Here is a 23,770-nt window from a genome sequence, read left to right as displayed (position 1 = left end):
TATAATAATGTAAAATAAAGTTTTTAATGTAGAATAGTGTCAGATTGTAGACAGCCTTGAATACCAGGCAAAACAGTTTGACCTTGACTCAGAAGACTATGGGGAGTCACTTTCCTTCCTCATATACAAAGTGGCAGGTGAGAAAGGAATGAGAAAGTCAGGAGAGAGAACCAATAGCTGAAAGGTTGGTAATTTGAGCAGACTCAGACACAGAGGTTTGTTTGTTTGCTTATTTGTTATTTAGGATAGAGTTAATGGTATGGCAGAATGGAAAGATTCCAGCAGAAAATCCAAGTTTACACCCAGTTCTATACTTATTTGTTGAGTAATTTCATATATTAAAGGAGGTATTTTTATTAGGTGATCTTCAAACTTTTTTAGTGAGATACTGAACTGAGTCCTGACAATACTAATCTAGTCTGTGAACAAATCAGTGGTAATAAAGGAGAAACTCTGCTCTCACTTACCCTCAACCCCAATTTTAAGGTTTCTAAGAGCAGAATATATGTCTTAAAAGTCATGGATGTTGAGTTTAGCCATTTAATATTGCTTTTGAAAGGAATCAAGAATAATGAGTCATTTAGCCTATTTTGTTTGATATGGACATTAAACATTAAGTAACTAGAAAGGATCGGTACTAGGAAAATATTAAATTATTGCCCAGATCATTCACTAGATGGATATGGAGGAAGAAAAGGAAGGAGGAAGATAAGAAGGCAGGAAGGAAGGAAGAGAGGGAGGCAGGGGAAAGGGAGGCAGGGAAGGAGTGAAGGAGGAAAGGAAGGAGGAAGGAAAAGAGGGAGAGAAGAAGGAAAGAAGGAAAAAAAGAAGGAAAGAGGGAAGATAAGAAGAAAGGAAGGAGGGAAGGAGGAAAACAAGAAGGGAAGGAAGGAAAGAAGGAAGTTTCATAGCTAAAACTAAGTCAATATGATAAAGTTTAATAGAGACAATTATAAAGCCTTACACTTGGGTTCAAAGAATCAGCTTCCTAAATTCAAGATGGGGTAGATACTTTAATACTAATTTGAAATAGATCTCAGAGTTTTTAATGGATGATAAGCTCAATATGAGCCAGGAGTGTTTAGATATGTGAATACAATTTTAGGAAGTATTAAGCACATGTCCAAAATTAGGAAAGCAATAATGCTGTTACTCTCTGCCTCACTCAAAATACATCTGGAATATTTTGTTCAATTTTAGCTATGTATTAGAAAGGACATTACTAAACTGCACATAGGAAGGAAGTTTGATTGCTGAGCTATTATCAGTTAGGTTTGAAAATATCCCGAAGAACTGAAAGACCACCCTACCACAAGTTTGGAGAAGGACAAATGTGTCAACTTTCAAAAAAGTGAAGAAAATGGAATTTGCAAATCGTAGGCCAATAAGCTTGGCTTTGATTCCTGGCAGTTTTGGAATGTATTATTAAAAGGATGGTCAGTAAACATCTGAAAAGGAAGCAGTGATCACAAAGAGCCAATAGGGCTTCCACAAGAACAGGTTATGCCAGACTAACTCTACTTTCTTTTTTTGACAGGCTTATTAAATCAGCATCTAGGAAGAATATCATAAAAATGGCTTACCTAAGTTTTATCAAAGTGTTTTGACAAAGGGTCTCAGGCTATTTTTGCAGAAAAGAAAGAAAGAAGTTGGCTAGATAATAACACAATTATATTGATTTGGAAAACGTTGAATGGCTGGACTCAAAAAGAAACCATTAATTATTTAACTTTGACTTGGAAGAACATCTCTAGTGAAGCAGCTCAAGCATCTGTGCTAGGATAGCGCTGTGCTATTTAATATTTTCTTAATGGCTTGAATAAAGGCATAGATAATATAATTATCAATTTCACAGATGACACTAAATCAAGAGGGAAGGACAGTCACTGTAGATGACCGGATTCAAAAAGATCTTAACAGGCTAGAAGCTTAGAATGAATCTAATAAGATAAAATCTAATAGGAGTAAATGTAAAGACAGCCGTGAATTCAAGAAATGGGTTTCGTAAGGAAGATGAAGAATGTATTGTTAGATTACAGTACAATTGGAAAAGATGTTGGGGCTTGCATGGACTGGAAGTAAAACATGAATTAACAATATGATATGGTAACCAAAGAAACTAAAGTGATTTGAGGTATTTTTAAAAGAGTGATAACTTTTACTAATAAAGAAATAAACAGTCCCTTACTACTCTGCCTTGGTCAGGTTACAACTGGAGGGCTATGTTGGGAGACAGAATGACAAATCTAATACCAGCAAGAGGTAAATTTGATCCTAATACAGAGTGGGGGTTCTTACTACTTATCATGTACAAGGCCTCCATAAACTAAAAATTCGAAATAGAGATTAAAGATCATTAAGAACCAAGACCATGAATTATTCTTGTCCCTGAAAATCCTGTCTTCTTTGGTTATTATTCAAAAATCCCCAAATTTAGTGTTTTATCCTCATCTATTTAAAACATCCTTTCTTTTAATACCAATATTAAAGAAAATTTGACAGATATTTTTATTAATTATTTTTTCTTGGTAGGTTTTATAGGAACATATAAACAAGAATTACACAGAATGAACAGAGACAGGTTCTGATCAGTATCATTTCATGATAAAAGATCTATTGGAGTACAGGGACTTTTTGTTTTATTTAATTACTAGCACAACAGTAGTATTGTTTTCTACTTTTTTTCTTTAGTGAAGACTATATTTATCGCTAAATAAGATGTGGGAAGACCTGGAAGAGATAGGGACTGGATCCATCATTTCATTCATATAGGGAAACTCTTGAGTGAGAAAATATCCTCTATTATTACAGACTGCTTTTTTTTTTAAAAAAATAATATAGTCTTAGATAATTGCTTAGAATTAAATCACTAAGAGGCTAAGTGATTGCTCAGAGTTACACAACCTGTATGTCTAATGGGGCTTAAACTATCCATTGTCCTGCCATCATATTGATAGTCTGGAAACTAGTAAATATTAACATCATTTTTGAAAGCAAATATATTTGGGGAAGTTAGGTGTGATTTTGTTACCAGCAAAGTTGGCCACACCTCCAACACACGCATTAGCTAATTAGGTTACCTGTTTACCTAAAAAATCTAGTAAGGAATATACCAAGTTCTAGGAATTGAGATGAGAAAAGCTAATCATTTATCTTCTAAATCTACTTACTGATCTTCTTCTCTTTTAACTGACTGGACATAAATATACTCTGCTTTCCTCTCACTCTATCCTCTCAGCTATCTCTCTCTCTCTTCTTCTATTATTAGGCTTCTCTGTTGATTTGCATTAGCTTAGCAAGTTAGAATTGCAGGAAATACTGTAATATGCACAAGCAAATGGATGACAATAGACAATTCAATTTCTCTTTCTCTTCTCTCTCTCTCTCTCTCTCTCTCTCTCTCTCTCTCTCTCTCTCTCTCTCTCTCTCTCTCTCTCTCTCTCTCTCTCTCTCTCCTTTTCTTTCCTCTTCATTGTCTTTCTCTTTCTTCCTCTCCTTCCTTTATTCTTCTTATCCTTACCTTAATCCTTCTCCTTCCTTTCTCTCCCCTTCCCTCCCCCTCTTCTTGTCTCTCTCTTCTCCTTTCCTCCTCTTTTTCTTTCTCTGTCTCTCTCTCCACCTTTCCTATTTCATACACAGTATTAGGAAGAAAATATGTGGATTAGATTAAAACAATACTTGCTTACAATCTACTACTCTGTAGCTGATATCTAAATAATTATAATGTAAAATAATGAAATGATAATGCAACAAATTTCTCTGTGAAATCTGATATTTTTGTAGGGGGAATGATTTCTAGTGATGGAGATTAAGAAATAAATTTTGTTTTCCCTTCTCTTTCTGTATAGGGTAATTAATTAACTACTGAAACTGGCAGGAAAATCAGAGAGTAGCATTCCAAACTTTGTTACATAATGGTAGTGGTAGAAATTTATTGGGATCTGTCTTCCTTCTTCCACCTCTCTCCCTGACTCACTACCCAGAAACAAGTAAGAGAGAGATGGGGAGACAGGGATGAGCTAGTGTCCAGGGAAAGGGACTAGTCAGTCTTTCCTTCTTGCCAAGTTACTAACAATGGAGCAATGAAGATTAAAGATTCATGATGGATGGGAAAAGGGAACAGAAAAAATGCTTCAGAAAGATCCTATGTGGGTTTTCTAGCATGAATATCACTTGTTCTTTTTTTGTTTGTTTTTAGAGAGGCAGCATGATGTAAGGAGAATAGAGTTTATTGTTAAGAGAATCTGAGTTTAATTCCGATTTTACCATTTACTAGTATCGCATTGGACACGTTCTTTCCTCTCTCTAAACCTAATTTTCTTTCTTTTCTTTTTTTTTTTTAAAGGGGAAAGTAACAAAATGACAGCTGAGGTGCCTATGAACCCATTGCCTTTTTAGGTATTTAGTAGCAGAAGCATCATTCAGACCAGCTGTTTATTTCCTTCCCTTTCCCCCTTTCTCTCTCTCTATCTGACCCCAGGAGAGTATGGGGTTTGCATCTTGTTTCCAAAAGTAACTAGCATGGCCGTGTCAAGTCTGTTAACTTCTCCAAATCTTCGGTTTCTCGGTTACAAACTGGGACTAATGTCTATAACATTTACCTCAGCAGACAGTGTGATGGAGTGAAAAAAGAGATGGCCTTGGTAGCAAATATATGAGGCTCAAGACCTGTCTCTGGCAAATACTGGCTGTATGACTGTGCAAGTCATGTAATGTAAAATGCTGGGGATACAAATAAAAAATGATGATAGTGTCTGCCTTCAAAGAATTTACAGTATTCTGTGGGAGGATAATATATGTACGTAAGAAATTGAAGCAATATTTGAATGAATGAAAATATTTATTAAGTGCTTGCTGTATGCTAAGCTAGGGACAGCTTCTCAGTGTTTAGAGTCAGGAGGACCTGAGTTCAAATGTGACCCCAGACACACACAAGCTGTGTGACCCTGACCAAGCCACTTAACCTTGATTGCTGTGGGGGGGAAAGAAGTCACAGGAGTAAATACAAAGCAATTTAAGGAGGGGACAGGAAAGTAGCAACTAGAAGGCCTGATCCTTGAAGTACAGCAAGGATTCTGATGGTGGAGAGGAAGAAGGGTATTAGAGGGATTTGTCTATTTGAGGTAAAAAAGTTAAACTCAAGGAATAGAAAGCAGCAGAACAAAGTGGCAACACAAGAAATAAGACCGAGAAGCTGGATTGAGCAGGGCTTTGAATGCCAGGCTCAGCAGTTTATATTTCTTCCTAGAAGCAAGCTTTGAGCAGATGGATGTGATCTAGTCAGACTCGTGCTTTAGGGAGCCTGTTCTGAGGACTGTTCACTAAGGGTTGCAGGACTGACAGAGAAAAAACCAGAGATCCTGAAAAATATTGAATTATAAGCACAGACTTGACACTGGGACCTTTGGAATAGAGAATGTAATTTTGTGTAGAATTAGAAGCAAATCCAGCTTTTGATCAAAATTCTGACCTAAAAAAAATACCGCAGTCCTGGCCGGCAAAGTGAACGCTGCAATCTCCTTGGGAGCTGCGACGTGAGCCTTCTGGTATGCTGGCATGCAATATGTTCTCATGTTATGTTCTGTGAATTTGAATGAACTACATCTCACCGAACTAGCTCTGGGAACCCCAAACAGTGATCCCCAGGAGCCGGAGCTGATGGGCACCATCATGCTTACTTGACATTTATACAAGTGTGGCAGGATTTCACAGACCCTCAGTCAATAAGCAGAGTGCACAAACTCCATTATTCACAATGGGCTAGCAATAGACAAAATGCTGGAAGGGATTCTAAAAGCCATCTGGTCTATTCCTCCTTCTGCAGTGCCCATGCTTTCCAGCTGTGTAAAGCAGTGAGCACCCCCTCCCCCTTTCCCCCCTAAGTGTGGCCTTGCTCCATAGGCTCAGGAGCCTAAGCTCCTGGAATCTCAGCTTTTTTGCTTTTTGTTTTGTATTCCAAGTCAAGAAAACAAGACTTAAAGGCTTACTATGTATGATCCTGGACAAGCCACTTAACTATTGTTTATCTCCTTTATTTAGGGGAAAGATGGGGATGAATAATAAAACCTACCTGGACAGGTTGTGTGAAGATCAAATGAGATAATATTTGTAAAGCTTTCAGCATGTCTGGTACTATAAAAATGCCTATTTCCTTCCTTCCTTCCTCCCTCCCTCCCTCCCTCCCTCCCTCCCTTCCTTCCTTCCTTCCTTCCTTCCTTCCTTCCTTCCTGCTTGGTTCCAGCCACTGTCATTATTGTTTGGATGTGCCTGATTCTTTATGACTCTGGACTCTGGACATAGACTCTGTCCATCATTGGGTTTCCTTGGTGAGGATACTGGAGTGGTTGCTATTTCCTTCTCCAGTGGATTAAGGCAAATAGGGGTTAAGTGTCTTGCTAATGTCTGAAGTGACATAGGATTTTTTTAACTCCAGGTCCAGTCCTATCCAACGAACTACTTAGCTGCACATATTCTTAAGTTCCAATTTATTCTTTTTCTAGGGTAACACAGTGGAAAGTATATTGGATTCAAACTCGGAGTCTGAGCTCAAATCCTGGTCCTCAAACATATAATTCTAAATAAATCATTCTATTTTCCTAGGCCTCAGTTTTCCGATTTCTCAAATGACGGGATTGGACTAACTGTCCAGCTCTAGAAATAAGAGCATATATTTTCACTTTGACTTTCAATTATTTTCCTTTCATCTTTTCTTCCTTCTCTCCTATTCCTGAACATCTTTTTGCTGATTCCTCTTAATCTGAGAATGAATTTTGAGTTCTGAGATGTTTAAGATGGGAAGTTAAAGGAAGTACAGAGAAAACTAGAAGTGAAAGATACAGATTATAGGATCATAGATCTAGAAAGGGGATTTTGGAGAAAGTCTAGTCCAATCCCAATTTTTATAGATAAGGAAAAGTGAAATCATAAGTTAAATGACTCATCCAAGATCACATGGGCCATAAATATAAGAGATGGTATTCAAATTCAATTTTTCTAGACTGCAGAGACGGCATTTTTTCCACTGTACCATGTAGAGAGGTATTCTACAGAGATCTTAATTCACAGCCTTTCTGGCTTCAGAGTGGGGGGAACTCCGTGAGAAGGGGTTCCTTTGCCAGGGTAGGAGTTATGGGGACATATTAAGCCTCCAATAATGATGAAGCATCATTATAGGAGACTTGGCTTAGACCTCAACAGAATCCAGGAACTCCTCTGTGTCTAGGAGTTGTTCCACTTGAGCTGGAACTCCTCCTCTCAGTTTTACCTCAGCTGTTCCCTTGCTGTCAGCCCATATTTCTGCCGTTTCCATCTTGGCCCAGAACTTCCTTACCACTTTACCTTCAGCTGCTGTAGTCTCTAGAGTCAAGTGATTCCCTTGATGCAAATATTTCTGTATGGCCTTCTCCTACCAGTAGTTTCTCAGCTTTGGTTCTTTCCAAGTCACTTTTGTTTTCATAAATCTAGACTAAGAGTGTACTCCAGGTAGGTTTGTGCTGGTCCCTATTCTTACTGGCTCATGAGAGCTGGTGATTAAATTTCCAGGATGAGTATTTATACCTTGGAAATCAGCTAACTACAAATCAAGTCTTGATTTGTTTTATTGATTGTCTAAATCCCAGACCAATGATGTCAGTATGTAAGAATGTGGGCTACTTATTGACTTAGAAAATTAAAAAAAAATTTTTCCTAACATGAATCTCTTTATTGCATTATTTTTTAAATCTTTATTTAAAGCATTGAAAGAAAATGCTTTAGTTTATACTCATATACCATCAATTCTTTCTTTGGAGATAGTACACCTCATCATTAGTCTTTTAGGATTGCCTTGGATCATTGCATAGCTAAGTCTTTCACAGTTCTTCATGGAACAGTATTGTTATTACTATGTACAAAGTTCTCCTGGTTCGGTTCATTTCAGTATGGATCAATTCGTGTGATTCTTTCTAGGTTTTTCTGAAATCACTTTGATTGAAATTTCTTACTGCACAATAATATTTCATTGCAATCATATGCCCAGCTTGTTTAGCCATTCTCCAGTTAATGGGCATCCCTTCCATGTCCAATTCTTAGCCATCACAAAAAGAACTGCTATAAGTTCACAAATAGGTCCTTTTCCCTTTTATATCATCTCTTTGGGATATTGACCTAGCAGTGATATTACTGGATCAAAGATTACACATCCCCTCCAACATCCAATATTTCCCTTTTCTGTCATAATAGCCAATTTGATAGGGTGTGAGGTGGTAGCTTAGAGTTAGAAAACCAAATATTAACATTAAATATATCCTATTATATTTTTAAACATTTTGTTAACTTTTTCTCAATTACTTTTTTTAATAAAGCTTTTTATTTTCAAAATATATGAATGGATACTTTGACAACTCTCAATTACTTTTTAATTTGGTTCTGGACTTACTGGAATATTTAACAATCTAGTTTAGACTTAAGAACATGATGGAGAAAATGTTAATAAAACAGATTAAATTAAAAGTATGACTTGTATTTTTTTTTTGTTGTTTTTTTTCTTCTGGAGAACTAGCTGTTAAATATTTACCAGGATACCCTAGAGTCTGGGCTGCGCTGAATCACTATGGATCACTCAATCATTCTTACTATGATGTCAGTCAGCCAAGCAATGAGTGCCCAGGGAAAGGAAGACAGAACAAAGTCATCTCTTACTTCAGTGAAGAATTTTTTATTTACTCCTATAGAGAGAGGCATCTTCAGTGCCGGAGCACAGACCTCATTCCTTTACCTGATTAACAACCTTCACCAGCTTCCTTTTGGGCATATTCTCTACAATTATTACTGTTTCTCTTATTAACACACAAGTTGCTATATAGATAAATGGTCCATAGGCAGAGAGAAGGAATCCTTTTCATTTATCTTGATAAAATCATAGTTCCTGTTTTCTCACCTCTCCTTTGAGGCTGGGGGATGTTTCAGGGCACATTATTGGGGAAAAAAAAGCTTCCCAGGGCTGACTCTGGCTTCTGATTTATATGCTTTACAGGTTATATTACACTTTTTCTGCTGCCTGAGATGCTAAAAGAGGAAGACAATTTTAGCTAAAAAAGCTAAATTTCCATAAGGATGATGTATCTCTGACAGATGTCCCTGATTTCTGAAAGACAGACTTTGGATTAAAGTTTTATAATGTCTTTGTGGGGAACCCAGGTACAATATCTAGAATACAAAATTTCACAGGCCATAAATTTCCCACTGTCAACTTGCACATTTGGGGAGGAAAGGAAGGGAGAGAAAAGAATTTTGGGGAATAAACAAATAAAATTAAACATGGGTACAGTGGCTTTGCCAAGTTTTTGTTATAGAAATAACTCAAGTACATTTCATAGAATTTAATGCTTCAGGCAACTTAGGGGTCATCTAATTTGAAGCCCTTATTTATTAAAGAATAGTGTTGGGGCCCAGAGAGCTCAAGAAACTTGTCCAAATTCATACAAAGACCAAAAAGGCAGAACCAAACTTCCAATCCAGAGAGATGAGACAGAACGTACTAGTGGATACAAATTAACTGGATCAAAAGATCCTCATTGAATGAGAAGAGTTTTTAATCTATAACCTATATACTTGGGCTATTTATAACAAGCTAATAAGAATAAAATACTGGCCATAAATGAGGATAGGATTGGATCTTGGCCATTGTCTCACAGTGCTCCATGGGATGGCCAATATTACAATAATGGTGATTCCTTCGCATCACAGCCTATTTAGTTCATGAAGTGTGTGTTTGTACTGGGGGCAAGTATTGAAATGGAAGATGAAAGGAATGTCAATTAGGGTAACATACAATGATGATTCCTCAGAGAATGCTCTTAATCTAGGACTGTTTATATCTGAACTCCACTTGAAAAGATAAGAAGAATGAAAATAATAATAATTACAATTTAAACTTTTTAGAATAATGAGCTCATTGTAAACACAGGGGGCAATAGAATAGCTTCTAAAGTCCACCAGGATTCCTCCTTTTGGATTTTAGGAAGTTGATTTTATTTTTAATTTAGTCACAATCTCTCTACTTTTTCCTTAGGGAATTCCTAACATTTAGGGAGTTAGGCAGAGGCCTAACTTTATATTTATATCTATATTTATATAATTCCTCCCTTCTTTTTGATTAAAGCAAAATTCCGTTTACTAGAAATATTTGGGTAATGAAACAGCAGATTATATTGTTCGATCTTCATTCTAGAAGGGGACCAATGACACCAGGAGGGTAATGTGTTGACTTGCAAATAAATTGGATTTAAGTGAGGCAGATCTGTGCAAAGTCATCAACTTCATTCCATGTTCCAGAGTCACTGAAGTCCAGTGGAAGACATAGATCAGGAGGTTTGACAATGGCCCTGGATGCAATGGGAAACGCTTTTAAGCTCGAGTCTTTCCAAGATCTCAGTTTGTCTGAGAAAACACCCATTCAGTGATTAGAGGCTACTTAAAAATGAGACAAAAGATGGCCTAGTTTGTCTTCACAAGCAGGCACTAGAAAGAGAGATTGGGGAAAATAACTAGCCATTTCTTGAGACTCCCTTCTGCTCCAAAATGTCAAGAGAGGCAATAAATGTCCTCAGTATCTCCCTTCTCTGACATAACTTAGTCCTTTTGCTCCTTAGGAGTTAAGTGGGGGTCAGCTAGTTGTTACAGCACATAAAACACTGACTCTGGAGTTATGAGGATCTGAGTTCAAATCTCAGACACTCAACACTCACTAGCTATGTAACTCTGACCTGGTCTTTTAACCCTGATTGCCTCAGGGGGAAAAAAGTCATTTTTGACTCTAACTTCTTAAATCTAAACCTCAGAATCTTTCCATAAGTAGACATGTAAAGGGCTTGTAAGACTTAAAGTGCTAGGTAAATAAAATATTTTGTTGTTATTATTGTTAATTATAGCCAGAAGACTTGGATGCAATGCCTAGCTCTGTGGGACTTTGGTCAAATCACTCTGGGCCTCAGTTTCCCCATCTGTATAGTGAGTATGTTGTACTAGATGATGTCCAAGTTTTTTTCCAGCCCTAAATCTGTGATGATATGATCCTTGCTTAATAAACTGAGCAAGCAACTAAACTACTTTTAGCTCAGCCCTTGGAAATGTTTACAATTACATATGGAACAAATTAATTGAATTTTTAAAATTGACTGCAGCGACTCAATAACCACAGAGATTAGATCCCATAATTTGTGGGGTTCTTTCAGCATATGGTTTCTCATAGACAATTTGTCTTTGATGTTCTTTCCCTTTTTCATGTTTATTTCTGCTCATAAACCATCTGTTTCATATCACTAAGGACAGCCGGGATAATAGAATTAGCTAAACATGCTGTAAGTAGAAGGCACATCTTCATGATAGAAAAGCAGCTTCAGAACATATTGGTTCTTGAATATGAGACTTATTTGATCAGTCATGTAGGACAGATAATCTGGTCCACTGTCTTCCTTTAAATGAAAATTTCCTATTTAGCACCTTCTAGTGGTTGAGTGAGTTTATAACTCTTGGTAATGAATAGGAAAAAACAGTGGGAAACAATTCCACCTCCAAAAAAAGAAAAGAAAAGAAAAAAGAGAGGAAGGGGAAGGAGAGGAAGGAAAAGGGAGAGGGAATGAGTAAAGGAAAGAGGGAAAGAGGGGAGGAAGAAAGGGAAAGAGGGATGGAGAAGAAAGGAAGAAATAAAAAAAAGGAGGAATGGAAATAGAAAAAAAAGGAAGAAAGGAAAGGAATGAAGGATGGATGGAGGGAAATAGGGAGGAAGAAAAGGAAAGGAAAGGAGCAAGGTAAAAAGGAAAGAAGGAGTAAAGAAAGAAACATGGGGAATAAGGAAAGCAGAAAGGAGGAAAGGATGGACGGAAGGAAGAAGAAAGAAAGGAAAATTTTTAAATAAAGCTGCAACAGGCAGCTTTTCTATTTTCTAGAATGGATTAAAAAACTATTTGAACAAACAAGTATGGCTTCTGTCTGTCATGGCACCAAAAATTAAAAAAAAAAAGTTGCAGATGGCTTCACTGCAGGATCACCTTCTATACCTGCAGATGTCAATAGCTCTAGTCAATACCTGAAAGTACCTCATAAGCGCTGTTATCTGGTGCTGTGATCACTGAGACAGTCGGGAGCTGCTCCCTGCACCTCTTTCAGGAGCTGGGTTTTCCTGTAGGATGGACTTTGGGCATGGTTTCTCTTATCACTTACATGTGACTTCCAGGAAGGCTTTGTTGCTAGGTGTCCAGCCCAGGGCTGGCTGGTGTTGCAGATTGCTGGCTCCCTGGGCAGTGATGAGGGGAGAGGAGTGCCAAGAGATTTGTGTTGATTTTTGTATGCAACTGTAATAGATATGTGGAGAGAGAGCCTAAAGACAAGGCTGGCCAGGTTTTTTAGAGCCTGTGGGCTCCTGTCTCCATGTTTCCATTCAGCTGTTCACTGAAGCTTGAAATTCCTTTGACAAGAGTCAAAGACATTGGCAAACTAGGTAGGGTGGGTAACAAGAACTTTGCCCTTGGGCACCTGAAATTTAGAGAATGCTGTTAGCATTAGTACTCTTATAGCTGGCAGAAACAACTGAGCTTAGCAGCTAGTTGTTAAGAATAGTTAAAATTAGAAGCTACGATATGCCTCCTTTCTACCACCATCCTTAGGAGCATCCCCAATGGGCTCCTTATCTCTGGGAGATCTTTAAACCAAACAAGTTCAGGTCTTCAAAACTTTTTTCTTTCTCCCTTCACTTTCCCTTCCTCTTCCCCTTCTCCTTCCCCTTCCCTTTTCCCTTCCCCTTCCCCTTTCCTCTTCCCCTTTCCTCTCCTCTCTCTTCTCCTCTTCTCCTCTTCTCCTCTTCTCCTCTTCTCCTCTTCTCCTCTTCTCCTCTTCTCCTCTCCTCCTCTCCTCCTCTCCTCCTCTCCTCCTCTCCTCCTCTCCTCCTCTCCTCCTCTCCTCCTCTCCTCCTCTCCTCCTCTCCTCCTCTCCTCCTCTCCTCCTCTCCTCCTCTCCTCCTCTCCTCCTCTCCTCCTCTCCTCCTCTCCTCCTCTCCTCTTCTCCTCCTCTCCTCCTCTCCTCCTCTCCTCTTCTCCTCTTCTCCTCTTCTCCTCTTCTCCTCTTCTCCTCTTCTCCTCTTCTCCTCTTCTCCTCTTCTCCTCTTCTCCTCTTCTCCTCTTCTCCTCTTCTCCTCTTCTCCTCTTCTCCTCTTCTCCTCTTCTCCTCTTCTCCTCTTCTCCTCTTCTCCTCTTCTCCTCTTCTCCTCTTCTCCTCTTCTCCTCTCTTTTCTCTTTTCTCTTTTCTCTTCTCCTCTTCTCCTCTCTTTTCTCTTCTCCTCTCTTTTCTCTTCTCTTCTCTTTTGACCCATCATCATCATCTAGCGAATAACAGCTCATATTTATATTGTGCTATACTCACTCACCACTTTCTTTCCCCTCACTCCCAAACATCTAGAAAAAGATGTTTATGAATTTTGCCCCATCTCCTTGCCACTTATCCCATCTTCAAAGCCTTTCCATCTGAATTCTGTCTCATCACCAGAAGACACCTTATGTGCCAAATCTAAGAGCTTATCTTGGGACTTCATAGGGACTGTATCTTCAGAGGATGAATTCAAGAGATGGGGAAAGAGAATCAGAAAGACTTGGCAAGGGGATGATGAGATGGAGTGAAGAATAGAGGATGACTGTAAAGATGCTATCTTGAGATTCTCTACACTTGCTTCCCTAGTGATCTCATTTGTTCCCATGAATTTAAATACCATTTCAGCACTAAAAAATCTTTTCTTTTAAACTCTGGTTTTACATCTATAGAATTCCTATAAAATATCCCCACCTGAAAATTGGAAACTAGTATCAAAACACTTAACACCATATACCATGATAAGGTCAAAATGAGTTCATGATTTAGGCATAAAGAATGAGATTATAAATAGATTAGAGGAACAGAGGATAGTCTACCTCTCAGACTTGTGGAGGAGGAAGGAATTTGTGACCAAAGGAGAACTAGAGATCATTATTGATCACAAAATAGAAAATTGTGATTACATCAAATTAAAAAGCTTTTGTACAAACAAAACTAATGCAAACAAGATTAGAGGGAAGCAAGACACTGGGAAAACATTTTTACAGTTAAAGGTTCTAATAAAGTCTTCATTTCCAAAATATACAGAGAATTGACTCTAATTTATAAGAAATCAAGCCATTTTCCAATTGATAAATGATCAAAGGATATGACAGACAATTTTCAGGTGAAGAAATTGAAACTATTTCTAGTCATCTGAAATCACTCTAAATCACTATTGATCAGAGAAATGCAAATTAAGACAACTCTGAGATACCACTACACACCTGTCAGATTGGCTAAGATGACAGGAAAAGATAATGACGAATGTTGGAGGAGATGTGGGAAAACTGGGACACTGATACATTGTTGGTGGAACTGTGAAAGAATCCAACCATTCTGGAGAGCAGTTTGGAACTATGCTCAAAAAGTTATCAAACTGTGCATGCCCTTCCCCCTTTTATTATAGCTTTTTATTGACAAAACATATGAATGGGTAATTTTTCAACATTGACCCTTGCAAAACCTTTTGTTCCAAATTTCCCCCTCCTCCCCCCCCCCATGGCAGGTTACATGTTAAATATGTTAAAGTATATGTTAAACACAACATATGTATACATATTTATACAGTTATCTTGATGCACAAGAAAAAAGTGGATTTAGAAAGAAGGGAAGAAAAACAAAAATGTGCATACCCTTTGATCTAGCAGTGTTACTACTGGGCTTATATCCCAAAGAGATCTTAAAGAAGGAAAAGGGATCTGTATGTGAAGAATGTTTGTGGCAGCCCTCTTTGTAGTGGCCAGAAACTGGAAAATGAATGGATGCCCCTCAATTGGAGAATGGCTGAATAAATTATGGTATATAAATGTTATGGAATATTGTTGTTCTGTAAGAAACGACCAGCAGGATGAATACAGAGAGGCCTGGAGAGACTTACATGAACTGATATAAAGTGAAATGAGCAGGACCAGGAGATCACTATACATGGCAACAAGAAGACTATAGAAAGATCATTTCTGATGGATGTGGCTCTCTTCAACAATGAGATAATTCAAATCAGTTCCAATTGTTCAGTGATGAAGAGAATCATGGACACCCAGAGAGAGGACCATGGGAACTGAGTGTAGAACACAACAGAACATTTTCACTCTTTCAGTTATTGTCTGCTTGCATTTTTGTTTTCTTTCTCAGTTTTTTTTTACTTTCTTTCTAGATCCGATTTTTCTTGTGCAGCAAGATATCTGTATACATATGTATACATATATTGAATTTAAAATATATTTTAACATATTTAACATGTATTGGACTACCTGCCATCTAGGGGAGGAGGTGGAGAGGAGGGGAAAAGTTGGAACAGAAGGTTTTCCAGGGGTCAATGTTGAAAAATTAACCATGCATATATTTTGTAAATAAGAAGCTTTAATAATAATAAATAAAATAAAATATCTCCACCTGCATCTTTTTTTTTTTCTCCCAAACTCAACACGGCCCAAACCCAATTATCATATCTTTGCCCTAAATCTTCCACACTATTTTTGACAGTGCCCCTATCTTTCATTTCATCTCCCAGCTTCGAAATCTGGGAGTTAGCTTATCTTTTCTTTTTTTTCTTGGTTCCCATATCTAGTAGATTAACAAGTACTGTCAATACTACAGGAGAGAGGGGAAAGAAGCAGACATTTATTAAACAACTACTATGTGCTACGCTAGAGTATCTGGGTGGGTTTATGGATACAGTAGAATTAGGAAGCTTCCTTTTTCTAAGTTTTTTTTTTCCTAAGTTCAGGTCTGGTCTGACCCTAAGCAAGTCACTTAATTCTGTTTGCCTCAGTTTCTTTATCTGTAAAATGAATTGGAGAAGGAAATGGCAAATCACTCTAGTATCTTTGCCAAGAAAATCCCAAATGGGATAATAGAATTTGACATGCCTGAAATGAATGACTCAACAATAACAAAATGTGCAAGATACTGCCCTGAGTACTTTACAAATATTATATCATTTTGTCATTTGCTTCCATCTTCAAAATATTACTTACTTTCATTCCCTCGATTATTGCCCATATTCTCATGCTTATCCATCTGACTTAGCAATGGAATCTTTACAGTCTTCCCATATCCACTCAGATATCCTTCTTAAATCATTTTTATATCTTGCCAGATTACTCTCTTTTTTGATCTCATTATATGTAAGGACTTTGGTAACATCCCTAATGAAGATGCTATGGTCAAGCTCAAATCCCTTGAGTTTCCAGATCAAAACAAGGTCTACAAATTAGTGTATTTCCTGTCCAAAAAAAAAAAAAAAAAAAAAAGAAGCAGTACCTTGTTTTACTTTCTCTGTTTCCTGATGCTTTGTGCCTCTTCTTATTATATCTTGGAATTCCAAACCTCACTCAAATGGCCTTGTATTAACTTTTGGTTAGAAAATAGATCTTCAGTGACTCCCTACAGTCCCTCTTCTTTTCATTTGTAGTTCCAAGAAATTATAGCATGTGTACTGACTACGCCCCTATAAAAATCATCTGGGAAAACAGGCTAAACCAGGGTGAGGGTAACTGACAGGGTGATTTAGGTAGATATCTACCCCCAAGCATGTGAAAACTTTCCTCAGCAGAATGGGCAGATAAGAACAATTTGTTCCAACAGCCATTGAAGAGCCCTTGTAGCTTGGTCAAACTTCAAAGAAACCAAGTTTATCTACTGAACCCAGAGTCATCCCCCATCATCCTGGTTTATGAATTGCCACTGGGCTTCAGTGGCTCTGGAAGAGAAAGGGGAGAAATAGAGAGGGGGAGAGGAGAAAGAGGGGGAGAGATAGGAGAGAAAGAGAGACAGAAAGACACAGAGAGGGTGACAACTGTCTTAAATCAAACTCACACACAAGTTAAAACATCAACTGTACATGATGTCATCTGTCCTTTTAGAAAATCAAGAACAAACAGTGACAATTGTCTTACTGAGAAAATTTCAAAATCTTGCCTGTCATTCAAAGCTCTCCATAATCTAGATCTGTGTACCTTCGCACAGCTTAATTTCACATTATACTCTTACACACTCTATACTCCAGACTATTTTCACCCCAGATACTTAACTGCTTTCTAAAGGCTGTTCAACCCCACTTCCTCACACGATTACCTTTTATCTACTCTTTATATAGTTCCTATATATCTGTTTCAGTTGTCTCCTTCATTAGAATATAAGCTTCTTGAGAGCAGGAACTACTTTTGCCTTTCTTAGAACGAGCCTGGGACATAAGTACTTAAAAGCACTTATTGATTGATTGAGGTACTTTACTTTTGCATTTCCTAATATCTGTACTATCCTTCCTTCTATTACTTTACCTATTGGATTCCTCCCAATTACAGAGGCAGAATTGTAAATCAGAAAAAAGTAATTGATTTAGACTTAATGATCTTGGGTGAATCCTAGTTTTTCCCCTTAGTACCTGAATAATGTTGGACAAGTTGATTTTCTTCTTGTCCTCATCAGTATAATTGTGGATTTGATTGCACTAGAAGGATTCTAAGTTCTAATTCTAATTCTAAATAGATGTCAAAGTGACAGGAATGCTGGATTTGCATTCAGGAAGACCTGATCAAATGCTACCTCAGACACTTACTTGAAGGACTATATAAATGTGTATTTACACACACACGTACATATATAAATGCTATACTATATAAATGTTATTATTACCCTGGAAAATCTATCTTAAATGCTATTTTCTTTAGGAGGCATTCTCTGCTTACTGCAATTGGAAATGTCCTTCTCACCACCCCAGCACTTCCACCCTAGACTTCACTGCAACTCTCTGGTACATTTATATGATTTTGAATTGTAGTTACTTGTGACTATATCTTGTCTCTTCCCCATTTCCCCCCTCTCTGCTCCATGAACACAGATACTATCTTATCTAAAATTTCTATTTCCCCTAGACTAGTGTAATGCTTAATAAATATTAATAATAGCTTATGTTTCTGAGTGCAGGATAGAGAGACCGTTGGACATAACAATTCAAAAAAAAAAAAAAGGTTAGGAAAAAAAGTCAGATAGTGAGAATAAGAAGAATCTTTTTTCTCCCTAAGGGCTGACTCAGATTGATGGACAATTTAACTTGGTTGAATAGCACTTGAAAAGTATTATAATTTTGTGGACATTTTATAGATATTTGAGATGATGTGTTAATATGTGTTTTTTAGGGATACTAGAATCATAGAACAGAGGAGATCTCAGTGGCCAGTATGTTTTTATGAAGCTTTTTTTTGGCACTTTGCAATATACTCTTATCTATTATGACTTAATGACATTAGGTGTATATGTGTGTGTGGGGGGCTATATGATAGATGACATTTTAAGGCTTAGAATTTATTGCTGAGAGCTTTGGAGTTTTTATGAACAATTATAGGAATTCAAGGACTTTTGGGGCATATTATGTAAGCTATAGAAAAGGAATTCACCTTTTGAAAAGAGTAGGGCAGAGAAGAAATTGCATTTTTTTCTGACTTCCAAAGTTTCCTCTAGCTCTAATATTATGTGGTTTTGTGATAAAGTAACAAGGTCAATAGGCCAGAGAATCTTGAGCAACCTTTTCTGATGATATAACAGAGTATTAAGCAGGGCCATTCTATCTGGAGACAGGAGGCTTGTCTAGCGGTTTATAGTTAGTATTTCAATTGTGTCCTACTCTTTGTGACCCCATTTGGAGTTTTCTTGGCAAAGATACTGGAGTGATTTGCCATTTTCTTCTCCAGCTCATTTTACAAATGAAGAACTGAGGCAAATAGGATTAAGGAACTTGCCCAACTACTAGCCAGGGAATCCACCTGGCTCTCTTCCATTAGATATGGTTTATTGATCTTCACAATCACCACCCTGGGATTTACTTCCTAGATGAAACTGTTTAATTAAGAGATAAGTTCCAATAAGACTCTTCAGGCTTATTGCCTGTAGTTCATGGATTGAACAACTCATTGCTATTCCACTCATTGACCAGTATGACATTGTTTAAGTCACTTAATTCCCTCTGGGCCTCAATTTTCTTATCTGCAAATTGAGGATATAGGAGTAGATGATCTCTAAAGAGCTATTAGGCTATGATCCTATGATCCTATTATTGGTAACATAGCTATTGATCTTCAGCCTCTATTTTTTTCATCTATAGTTACTTGAATTCTTCTCACTCTACACAGTTTCTTATAGTTTTAATGACTCAGACTCTTAGCTTGTTATCTTTTATATCCCATATTGTTAGCTGTCTAGACTTTGGTTAAGCCCTCATGCACTTTATTATCTTCTCAATTAACTCATGGATTTGGCTGCTTAATGATGGAACACTCCCCTATTACATGGATGTTTGGAACTCATTTGGAATATTCATCCTACCTACACTAACCCTTATACAAAAAAGGCTCTGGTACAATGACTTCTGCCATGAATGGATATCTCTAGTACTATCTCAGTTTGCTCCTCAATGTTGCACAACTCGAGACATGTTAATGATAGTGATATTTGATAGAGTCTCTATTATATTTATTTGTTTGGATATATTTGGAGTAAGCAATGAGATGGGTATCTGCAATGTCCAATTTATTATCCCCTTTTGCAGATGCAGTATCTCAGGAGATGCAGAGGTAGTCCACTATGAAATAGCAAAGGCGGAGGGTTACTTTAAACTTCAGGCCTGCTAACACAGGCACTGATCTCCCCAACATTGTCAACCACAGATAGCTCCAGTTTTATATGTGGTTTACTGGCTGGTCACTGATGTTCCAATACCTCTAAACTCATTATAGGAGGAGAGTAAAAGGGGGGAAAATGGAGAAAATCAGTAAAGGTGGGCAAAAAGCAAGCAAGCATATGGCCATTAAGCTTTGCAATGTGCCAGTGGTGAAGTTTTTTTTTTTTTCCCCTTTCATTTACAATCTATAATATATCAAAGAAAGACATTGTGGTGTAATAGATTGGAAGCAGGTAGACCTGAGTTTGAACTCCACCTCATAAACTTACTTGTTTGTCAAGTCACTTTAACTTCTCTCAGCCTTAGTCTTCTCATCTATAAAATGGGAGTATTATTATTTTTTATTATTGTAGCTTTTTATTGACAAAATTTTTCAACATCAACCCTTGCAAAAACTTCTGTTCCAACTTTTCCCCTCCTTCCCTCCATCCCCTCCTCTACATGATAGGCAGTCCCATACATGTTAAACATGTTAAGGTATATGTTAAATACAACATATGTCTACATATTTATACAGTTATCTTGTTGCACAGAAAAATTGGATTTAGAAAGAAGGTAAAAATAACCTAGGAAAAAAAAACAAAAATGCAAGCAAACAACAACAGAAAGAGTGCAAATGCTATGTTGTGATCCACACTCATTTCCCAGTGTTCTCTTGCTGGTTATATCTGGTTCTGTTCATCACTGATCAAGTGGAATTGATTTGGACCCTCTCATTGCCGAAGATATCCACTTCCATCAGAACTGATCCTCATATAGTATTGTTGTTAAAATGTAGAATGATCTCCTGGTTCTGCTCACTTCACTTAGCATCAGTGCATGTAAGTCTCTCCAGGCCTTTCTGAAGTCATTCTGCTGGTCATTTCTTACAGAATAATAATATTCCATAATATTCATATACTACAATTTATTCGGCCATTCTCCAATTGATGGACATCCACTCAGTTTCCAGTTTCTGGCCACTACAAAAAGGGCTGCCACAAACATTTTTGCACATGTGGGTCCCCTTTCCCCTCTTTAAGATCTCTTTGGGATATAAGCCCAGTAATAACGCTGCTGGATCAAAGGGTAGGCACAGTTTGATCACTTTTTGAGCTTAGTTCCAAACTGCTCTCCAGAATGGTTGGATCCATTCACAACTCAAGTGGTAGTTACCACCCAAAGATGTTGTGAATATCAAATTATATATATATAACAAAGGAAAAATTCAAGCTTTAGATATGCCAGTTGTTATTATTGTTATTAATCTCATTTTTCCCAATGTTTAAAAAAGTCTAATTGCCTGCCTCCTTCAACCATGGGTACTCTACTGAGGCTCATTCTCAATGGTTGACTTATTCTTACTCCCTCATACACTTCTCATCCCAGTGATTTGACTCTAATTCCCCATCTCAGCTGCCCTTGTTCCCAGCCCTTCCACCCCTGTCCCATTTTGTCCTCATCAGTTCATCCACTCACTGCAGTAACTGCCAAACATTCTTAACTCTCCATAAGTCTCCCACAACACCCCCCTTCTTCCACCTTTCAGCTGAGAGCTTTGCCTCATATTTACCTAAGAAAAAATGGAGGCTTTTTGCTGGGAAATCCCTCATTCCCTCTCTTTTTCATCTCACATCATTCAAATTTCTTCCCTCACTTTCTACTAGCTTCCTTTAACTGTGAAGAAATAGCTCTTTACTCTGCCCTCAACACTCTAGCTTTGACCCAGCAGATTGTCCTTTTTATCATCCCCACTCTCTAATCATTAGTGACTCCCTATCTATAGAGCCATTCACTGCTCTCTATAAACTGCCCATGTCTCTCTTCCTAAAAAAAAAAAGCCTCACTTTATCTGATCATCTCCAGTAGCTCCTGACCTATCTCCTCAGCTAAACTGCTTGAGAAAATTACCTTCAACCAGCTAGGATCTCCATTTCCTTTTCTGTCAGTTGGTTCCAAACCCCTGGCATCTATCTGGCTTTGATCTCATTATTAAAGTGAAACTGCTCTCTCCAAAGTTACCAGTGATTTCTTAATGGCCAAGTAAATGGCCTTTTCTTGATCTTTGTCCTTCCTGCTTCTCCAGAGCGTTTGATACTGCCATACTTGGATATTCTCTCCTCTTAGAGTTTTTCTCACTCTGCTGGTTCTTCTTTCTCTTTTTATCTAATTGGCTATTTCTTAGTCTCTTGTTATGTCCATTAATTCTAGGTGTTCCCCAAAGGCTTTTGTCCTGGGCCTTCTTCCTTTTTCTCTTTAAACTTTCCCATTTGGTGATCTCATCATCTCCTCTGGGTTCAATTACCATCTGTATACAAATGATTCCCAATTCTATTTTTAACTCTAGTTTCTCTCCTGAGCTTTTAAATCTTACCTCACCAGCTGCCTTTTATAAATCATGAACTGGATGTCCTATGATCACCTCAAACTCAATATATCCAAAAGAGAACTCGTTGTCTTCCCCCACAAATTCCCTTCTCTTCCCAATTTTCATATTATGTTTGAGAACATGACTGTTCTGCCACTCCCCCAGGCTCTCAAGATAGGTCTCATCGTCAATTCTTGACTAGCACTCATCCCACACGACTAAGCTATTGTTAAGTCTTGTCTTTGCTTTGATGCAGGCTCTCATTAGTTCAAGCCTGGCCTATTCCAGTAACCCCTGTTCTCTCCATTCCAGTCTATTCTACACTCAGTGTCAGTAATTTTCTTAAAGTCTAAGTTTAATCTTACCACCCCACTTTTACTCCCTTCCCCAAACACCACTCAATTAACTACAATTGCTTTCTGTTACCTTCAGGATTAAATATAAAATGTTATATATTGCTTTTAAAGCCCTTCATATCCTAGCCCCATTCAATTTTTCAGTTTTTTTGTTTTGTTTTTCACACTTTATTCCTGTACATGTACTCTATTATTGGGCTGCACTGTCATACAAATATGATAGTTGATCCCTTAATTCTGCCTTTTGCTTAATTGCCCAATTCCCTTCCCTTTTTTCTCTCCTCAATCCTTCTTTCCCCTTCCCTTCACTCCCCACTTCAATGCTCCCCCTCCTTATTTCCATGATTTACTTTTCTGATTTCCTTCAATACTTAGTTCAAATCTCACCTTCTGCAAGAAATTTTTTTGTCCCTCCTTTATCCCCTTCCCAACTCCTTTCCTTTGAAATTACTTTTCATTCATGCTATAGATATCTTGTATATGCATGGTTGTTTGCATGTTCTCTCCCCTCTGCCCCATTGGAAAGTATCTTCTTGAAGGGTGGGGGTCTGTATTTTTATCTTTCTTTGCATATCCATCCTTAGTCTAGAGCCTTGCACATAGTAAGTTCTTTTAAATGTTTGACTGTTACTACTGTTGACTGGGCTATAGAAAAGATAGATAAAATTATTGTTTAATGTACCCCAATAAAAAGTATTATGATATAATCCTATCTTTTAGGATCACAAAAAGCATGTTTAAGGCTATTCCAGAAGGAGACTGAACAATGGGAATCATAGGTACCTCATCCTATTCTCATATGGTTTTAGTTCCTTTTAAGGTTCCTAGTCTGAGAGCTTTTCCATTCTATTTAGTATCCCCCTTCACTGAGCTTTTCTCTAAGCCTGTGGTCCTCCCAGCTTGGCATCTGTATCCTCCTCCTCTTCCTCCTCCTCCTCCTCCTCCTCCTCCTCCTCCTCTTCCTCCTCCTCCTCCTCCTCCTCCTCCTCCTCCTCCTTCTCTTCCTCCTCCTCCTCCTCCTCCTTCTTCTTCTTCCACATGTATCTTCATTTAAAAAAAAAACATATTTCCTTATGAATCATTTTGGGAGAGAAAAATCAGATCAAAAGGGGAAAACCTTGAAAGAAAAATAAACAGAAGAAAAAAAGTGAACATAGCATGTATTGATTTACACTCAGTCTCCATAGTTGCCTCTCTGGATGAAGATGCCATTTTCCATCCAAAGTTTATTGAGCTTTCCTTAAATCACTGAATTGCTGAGAAGAACCAAATCTGTCATAGTTGATG

At 37.7% G+C, this 23,770-nt stretch overlaps 2 long non-coding RNA genes across 2 annotated transcripts in view; one reads left to right on the top strand and one right to left on the bottom strand.

The window, feature by feature from the left end:
- The window catches only part of LOC141543803 (uncharacterized), a 123,808-nt gene that overhangs the window by 22,513 nt on the left and 77,525 nt on the right, over positions 1-23,770 (top strand). The gene's annotated exons all lie outside the window — the stretch shown is intronic.
- On the bottom strand, positions 8,676-16,510 carry LOC141553043 (uncharacterized). Its single transcript, XR_012485265.1, has 3 exons — positions 16,366-16,510; positions 12,202-12,513; positions 8,676-10,500 (listed from the first exon to the last, which is right to left on the bottom strand). It is a non-coding gene; the product is annotated as an uncharacterized LOC141553043 (long non-coding RNA).

Source organism: Sminthopsis crassicaudata, chromosome 1 (genome assembly GCF_048593235.1).
Source record: "Sminthopsis crassicaudata isolate SCR6 chromosome 1, ASM4859323v1, whole genome shotgun sequence".
In the NCBI taxonomy this organism is placed as follows: Eukaryota; Metazoa; Chordata; class Mammalia; order Dasyuromorphia; family Dasyuridae; genus Sminthopsis; species Sminthopsis crassicaudata.
This window is presented reverse-complemented; position numbering and strand designations above follow the sequence as displayed.